The sequence below is a fragment of the Trichomycterus rosablanca genome, chromosome 9 (assembly GCF_030014385.1).
Source record: "Trichomycterus rosablanca isolate fTriRos1 chromosome 9, fTriRos1.hap1, whole genome shotgun sequence".
Lineage (NCBI taxonomy): Eukaryota > Metazoa > Chordata > Actinopteri > Siluriformes > Trichomycteridae > Trichomycterus > Trichomycterus rosablanca.
In genome coordinates, this window is record NC_085996.1 from 5,380,441 (window position 1) to 5,387,041 (window position 6,601).

At 40.3% G+C, this 6,601-nt stretch overlaps 10 non-coding genes across 10 annotated transcripts; 5 read left to right on the forward strand and 5 right to left on the reverse strand.

Annotated features, from left to right (window-relative positions):
* Window positions 1-285: 285 nt before the first annotated feature.
* Window positions 286-367, forward strand: trnas-gcu (transfer RNA serine (anticodon GCU)). Its single transcript has one exon. It is a non-coding gene; the product is annotated as a tRNA-Ser (tRNA).
* A 537-nt stretch (window positions 368-904) lies between these two features.
* On the forward strand, window positions 905-986 carry trnas-gcu (transfer RNA serine (anticodon GCU)). The gene has a single exon. It is a non-coding gene; the product is annotated as a tRNA-Ser (tRNA).
* A 487-nt stretch (window positions 987-1,473) lies between these two features.
* Window positions 1,474-1,555, reverse strand: trnas-gcu (transfer RNA serine (anticodon GCU)). Its single transcript has one exon. It is a non-coding gene; the product is annotated as a tRNA-Ser (tRNA).
* A 469-nt stretch (window positions 1,556-2,024) lies between these two features.
* trnas-gcu (transfer RNA serine (anticodon GCU)) lies at window positions 2,025-2,106 on the reverse strand. Its single transcript has one exon. It is a non-coding gene; the product is annotated as a tRNA-Ser (tRNA).
* Window positions 2,107-2,307: 201 nt separating this feature from the next.
* Window positions 2,308-2,389, reverse strand: trnas-gcu (transfer RNA serine (anticodon GCU)). Its single transcript has one exon. It is a non-coding gene; the product is annotated as a tRNA-Ser (tRNA).
* Window positions 2,390-2,997: 608 nt separating this feature from the next.
* On the forward strand, window positions 2,998-3,079 carry trnas-gcu (transfer RNA serine (anticodon GCU)). The gene has a single exon. It is a non-coding gene; the product is annotated as a tRNA-Ser (tRNA).
* Window positions 3,080-4,224: 1,145 nt separating this feature from the next.
* Window positions 4,225-4,306, forward strand: trnas-gcu (transfer RNA serine (anticodon GCU)). The gene has a single exon. It is a non-coding gene; the product is annotated as a tRNA-Ser (tRNA).
* Window positions 4,307-5,066: 760 nt separating this feature from the next.
* On the reverse strand, window positions 5,067-5,148 carry trnas-gcu (transfer RNA serine (anticodon GCU)). The gene has a single exon. It is a non-coding gene; the product is annotated as a tRNA-Ser (tRNA).
* Window positions 5,149-5,803: 655 nt separating this feature from the next.
* trnas-gcu (transfer RNA serine (anticodon GCU)) lies at window positions 5,804-5,885 on the forward strand. The gene has a single exon. It is a non-coding gene; the product is annotated as a tRNA-Ser (tRNA).
* Window positions 5,886-6,464: 579 nt separating this feature from the next.
* trnas-gcu (transfer RNA serine (anticodon GCU)) lies at window positions 6,465-6,546 on the reverse strand. Its single transcript has one exon. It is a non-coding gene; the product is annotated as a tRNA-Ser (tRNA).
* Window positions 6,547-6,601: the final 55 nt, after the last annotated feature.

The following is a 6,601-nucleotide window of genomic DNA, read 5'->3' on the forward strand; positions in this document are numbered from 1 at the left end:
AGTCCATGACAGTCCATCGCCTTAACCACTCGGCCACCTCGTCTCATCCTTGAAATGATATGCACACTTGACAAATGTTGGGAAGTGGAGCTTTATTTGACCAATCAGAGCGCAGAATTGTTAGAGCTTGGAGGTGTGTGTGTGTGTGTGTGTGTGTGTGTGTGTGTGTGTGTGTGTGTGTGTGTGTGTGTTACCGGGTTGTTAGTTAGCTACTCAGATATTTTTTAAAGGGAGCGTAGCTGTTCAACCTGATACACTGATCATTCATGTGGGCAGGCTGGACAGGACGAGGTGGCCGAGTGGTTAAGGCGATGGACTGCTAATCCATTGTGCTCTGCACGCGTGGGTTCGAATCCCATCCTCGTCGAAGTACAAGCACTTTTAAAAGCTCTCTTAAATGACCTCGGTTTGCTTTGAAAACATCGCCGCCTATTGACCACATGAGGAAAAACAAACAGAAGCAATTCAGTACGTCTGTGTTACCTATTTCCCCCTGTTTTCTGGGTGGGTTCGAGTCCCATCCTCGTCGAACTTCACACCTTTCAGCAAAACACCGACACTCTTGCTTTCAGGTCTGATAATTAAGCTTTCACCTTTACAACATATTTGTACAACTCACATGAAGAAATACAACTGTAACACCAAATAAAAACAGCACATCTTGTACAGGCGTTATCTTAATATAGTTGTGTTTTTTTTTTTTTTTTTACCTGGGTGTTGGTTTGGTTCCAGTTAGCCGGTAATATTGGGACAGAGGCATAAATAAGAGTGAAAAGTTTATCGTATTTTCAGCTGTTATATATATATATATATTGTTAATTACAATATGTTTTAATATTTTCTTGGCTCATGAGTTCTTCGATACCCTGCCCATCCATAAAACACATAGGGACATGCTGGACGGGACGAGGTGGCCGAGTGGTTAAGGCGATGGACTGCTAATCCATTGTGCTCTGCACGCGTGGGTTCGAATCCCATCCTCGTCGAAAGCATCACCTTTTAAAGGTTAAGCAAAACACAGACACTCTTGCTTTCAGGTCTGATAATTAAGCTCTCACCTTTACAGTTATTGGTACTACACACTAGAAAAAATACAACTGTACCACCAAATAGAAACAGCACATCTTGTACAGGCGTTATCTTAATATAGTTTTATAGAAACGTTGGAGAGTGATGAAGCTATAATTGAGCAATCACAGCGCAGAAATGTGTGTGTGTGTGTGTGTGTGTGTGTTAGCCGGCAAGATGCAAAAGTAACAAAACAGTAAATATTTTAGAATGTTCTTTATGATTACATTTCTAATACACAACTGTCTCACTTTATGTTTATCTATAATATAAAATAGGTGGAAACAGAAGTACTGAATTGTTACTTCTTACACCTGTTTGTTTTTCCTCATGTGGTCAATAGGCGGCGATGTTTTCAAAGCAAAATGAGGTCATTCAAGAGAGCTTTTAAAAGTGCTTGTACTTCGACGAGGATGGGATTCGAACCCACGCGTGCAGAGCACAATGGATTAGCAGTCCATCGCCTTAACCACTCGGCCACCTCGTCTGGTCACGCCCAGTGGAATGGTCCTCTGGTCCGATTGCAGGTGTGTCATTTGGGGTGGAAAGAGGCAACACAGACGTTCTAAATTGCAACTCTTACAGCTGTTTGCTTTTCCACATGTGGTCAATAGGCCGCTTAGTTTTCAAAGCAGACTGAGGACATTTGAGAGAGCTTTTAAAAGTGCTTTCACCTCGACGAGCACAATGGATTAGCAGTCCACCTTTTTCAAGATTTTAAGATTTTTAAAAGACTGAAGAGCAGAAAGCTCATTTTATTTTAGTTCTCTTTAAAACTGGCTGTCAACAAATAATGCACTAATGCAGCGTGCCAGCACATTCTGGTAAACATCCAGATATATCTTAAATGGGAGCGTGTGTGAGTAGTACCAGTATGCTGTAAAGGTGAGAGCTTGATTATCAAACCTGAAAGCAAGACCGTCAGAGTTCTGCTTGACGTTAAAAGGTCTGAACTTCGACGAGGATGGGATTCGAACCCACGCGTGCAGAGCACAATGGATTAGCAGTCCATCGCCTTAACCACTCGGCCACCTCGTCTGGTCAGGTCAGGAGGAATGCTCCTCTGATCTGATTGCAGGTGTTTTATTTTGTAATCGAGTGTGACAGAAGGCTGGATTGGCCTGAAAACAGGTAACACTGAATTGCTTCTGTTAGTTCTTCCTCATGTGGTCAATAGGCGGCGATGTTTTCAAAACACACTGAGGTCATTCAGGAGAGCTTTTAAAGGTATTTGAACTTCGACGAAGATGGGATTCGAACCCACGCGTGCAGAGCACAATGGATTAGCAGTCCATCGCCTTAACCACTCGGCCACCTCGTCTGGTCTTGCCTGGCAAGATGCATTTCTGGGCGGGTTGGTCAGATTGATCAACCCAGACGGTTTGCGTCTTTATTCTTGCACTGTGACTTCGCTGTTCATGTTAGAGATGCTCTTGAAAAATCACAAGGGATTTAGGATTTTGTAGATTTGTAAAGGACTGAAGTGCAGAAAGTTCCAAAATACCTTTTTATTTTAGCAAAATAAAACTGTCTGATCTGTTGATGCATGCTCAATAATCCAGGTACACAAATCCACAAAGTTGAATCAGTTCATCTGGACACAAGTTGGTTGTAGAGATACGTTTCGTCACTCAATCCGAATGACTTCTTCAGTTTGACCAGACGAAGTGGCCGAGTGGTTAAGGCGATGGACTGCTAATCCATCGAGTGAGTTCGAATCCCATCCTCTTCGAAGCAAGGGCACTTTTGAAAGCTCTCTTAAATGACCTCACGTCTGTGTTGCTTCTTTCCACCCGTTCTTGTGAGTAGCACCAATATTTTGCACAGAGCTGAAAGCAAGAGTTTGAGGTGTTTTGTTGAATGTTTAAAGGTGTTGTTTTCAACTAGGATGGGATTCGAATTCACAATGGATTTCAATCAGCAAGACGAGACGAGGTGGCCGAGTGGTTAAGGCGATGGACTGCTAATCCATTGTGCTCTGCACGCGTGGGTTCGAATCCCATCCTCGTCGAAGTACAAGCACTTTTAAAAGCTCTCTTAAATGACCTCGGTTTGCTTTGAAAACATCGTCGCCTATTGACCACATGAGGAAAAACTAACAGGAGTAAGAAGTAACAATTCAGTACTTCTGTTTCCACCTATTTTATATTATAGATAAACATAAAGTGAGACAGTTGTGTATTAGAAATGTAATCATAAAGAACATTCTAAAATATTTACTGTTTTTTTACTCATCTTGCCGGCTAACTGGAACTGAACTAACGCACAGGTAAAGCACACACACACATACAACATTTTTGCGCTGTGATTGGTTAAACAAAGTGATTGTTCAAACGACTCCAGGCTTCAACATTTCTGTGCTCTGATTGGTCAACTATAGCTTCATCACTCTCCAAAGTTTCTATACTACCTGCAGAACATGCACTACCTCCATGAAGTAAGCCCAAAACACAACTATATTAAGATAACGCCTGTACAAGATGTGCTGTTTCTATTTGGTGTTACAGTTGTATTTTTTCTAGTGAGTAGTACCAATAGTTGTAATGGTTAGAGCTTAATTATCAGACCTGAAAGCAAGAGTGTCTGTGTTTTGCTTAAACTTTGAAGGTCTGAACTTCGAAGAGGATGGGATTTGAACCCAAGCGTCAATATTGCCAATTAAATTGCAACTCTTGCAGCTGTTTGCTTTCTCACATGTTTTCAATAGGCTGCTTATTTTACAATTAAGTACTTAATTAAGTATTAAGTACAAGCACTTTTAAAAGCTCTCTTAAATGACCTCGGTTTGCTTTGAAAACATCGCCGCCTATTGACCACATGAGGAAAAACAAACAGAAGCAATTCAGTACGTCTGTGTTACCTATTTCCCCCTGTTTTCTGGGTGGGTTCGAGTCCCATCCTCGTCGAACTTCACACCTTTCAGCAAAACACCGACACTCTTGCTTTCAGGTCTGATAATTAAGCTTTCACCTTTACAACATATTTGTACAACTCACATGAAGAAATACAACTGTAACACCAAATAAAAACAGCACATCTTGTACAGGCGTTATCTTAATATATATATATATATTTTAGTTTTGTTGAATGTTTAAAGGTGTTGTTTTCAACTAGGATGGGATTCGAATTCACAATGGATTTCGATCAGCGAGACGAGACGAGGTGGCCGAATGGTTAAGGCGATGGACTGCTAATCCATTGTGCTCTGCACGCGTGGGTTCGAATCCCATCCTCGTCGAAGTACAAGCACTTTTAAAAGCTCTCTTAAATGACCTCGGTTTGCTTTGAAAACATCGTCGCCTATTGACCACATGAGGAAAAACTAACAGGAGTAAGAAGTAACAATTCAGTACTTCTGTTTCCACCTATTTTATATTATAGATAAACATAAAGTGAGACAGTTGTGTATTAGAAATGTAATCATAAAGAACATTCTAAAATATTTACTGTTTTTTTACTCATCTTGCCGGCTAACTGGAACTGAACTAACGCACAGGTAAAGCACACACACACATACAACATTTTTGCGCTGTGATTGGTTAAACAAAGTGATTGTTCAAACGACTCCAGGCTTCAACATTTCTGTGCTCTGATTGGTCAACTATAGCTTCATCACTCTCCAAAGTTTCTATACTACCTGCAGAACATGCACTACCTCCATGAAGTAAGCCCAAAACACAACTATGTTAAGATAACGCCTGTACAAGATGTGCTGTTTCTATTTGGTGTTACAGTTGTATTTTTTCTAGTGAGTAGTACCAATAGTTGTAATGGTTAGAGCTTAATTATCAGACCTGAAAGCAAGAGTGTCTGTGTTTTGCTTAAACTTTGAAGGTCTGAACTTCGAAGAGGATGGGATTTGAACCCAAGCGTCAATATTGCCAATTAAATTGCAACTCTTGCAGCTGTTTGCTTTCTCACATGTTTTCAATAGGCTGCTTAATTTTTTAAAGCACACTGAGGTCATTTAAGAGAGCTTTTAAAAGTGCTTTTCACTTCGACGAGGATGGGATTCGAACCCACGCGTGCAGAGCACAATGGATTAGCAATCCATCGCCTTAACCACTCGGCCACCTCGTCTTATCTTGTCTAGAGACTTGTGTTTATGGGTCTGACTCCTGATGCATGCTGAATAATCCAGCTACACAAATCCACAAAGTGGAAACCTTTAAACCACGGGAGGTTACTAATCTGTATGTCATTAACATTATATTAAAAGAACTGCTGTATAAGATGAACTGAAAGCAAGAGTTGTTCACTTTAAATTGCAACAATAAACAATATTTAAATTATATTGTTAATTTTTCTAATGTTTCTAAATTCTTACTTTTAGAAACATTCTATATTTTTTTGTATAATATATATTTTTTAACTATTTTGTAGTTTTTGTAATTAGCGGTCACTAAAGCATTTCACTGCCAGTTGTACTGTGTATGACTATGTATGTGACAAATAAACCTTGATTTGATTTGATTTGAAGAAGTATTTGGGTATTTACCAGAATGTGCTGGCACGCTGCATTAGTGCATTATTAAAGACAGTTTTAAAGTAAACTAAAATAAAACGGTATTCTGGAACTTTCTGCACTTCAGTCTTTTGCAAATCTACAAAATCCTAAATCCCTTGTGATTTTTCAAGAGCATCTCTAACATGAACAGTGAAGTCACAGAGCAATAATAAAAACACAAAAACACACAAGCCGTCTGGGTTGATCAATTTGACCAATTCGGGTTGAGACGGGGTGGCCGAGTGGTTAAGGTGATGGACTGCTTATACATTGTGCTCTGCAGGCGTGGGTTCGAATCCCATCCTCGTCGAAGTACAAGCACTTTTAAAAGCTCTCTTGAATGACCTCATTTTGCTTTGAAAACATCGCCGCCTATTGACCACATGAGGAAAAACAAACAGGAGTAAGAAGTAACAATTCAGTACTTCTGTTTCCACCTATTTTATATTATAGATAAACATAAAGTGAGACAGTTGTGTATTAGAAATGTAATCATAATCTAAAATACGCACACACACACACACACACACACACACACACACACACACACACACACACACACACACACACACACACACACACGTGACGAGGTGGCCGAGTGGTTAAGGCGATGGACACGTGTGGGTTCGAATCCCATCCTCGTCGAAAACAACTCATTTAAACCCCTGAAACTTTTGCTTTAAACTCTGTGCAAAATATTGGCACTACTCACCAGAAAAAACACAACGGTAACAACAAATAGAAACAGTTCATCTTATACAGCCGTTTTTTAAATATAATGTTAATGACATACAGATTAGTAACCACGCTTCGTTCAAAGGTCTCCACTTTGTGGATTTGTGTAGCTGGATTATTGAGCATGCATCAAGACTTTAAAAGGGATTCTTTTCGACGAGGATGGGATTCGAACCCACGCGTGCAGAGCACAATGGATTAGCAGTCCATCGCCTTAACCACTCGGCCACCTCGTCTCGTCCTGCCTGGTAAAATGCGTTTCTGGGCAGATTGTTCAGGTGTTTCCTTTTG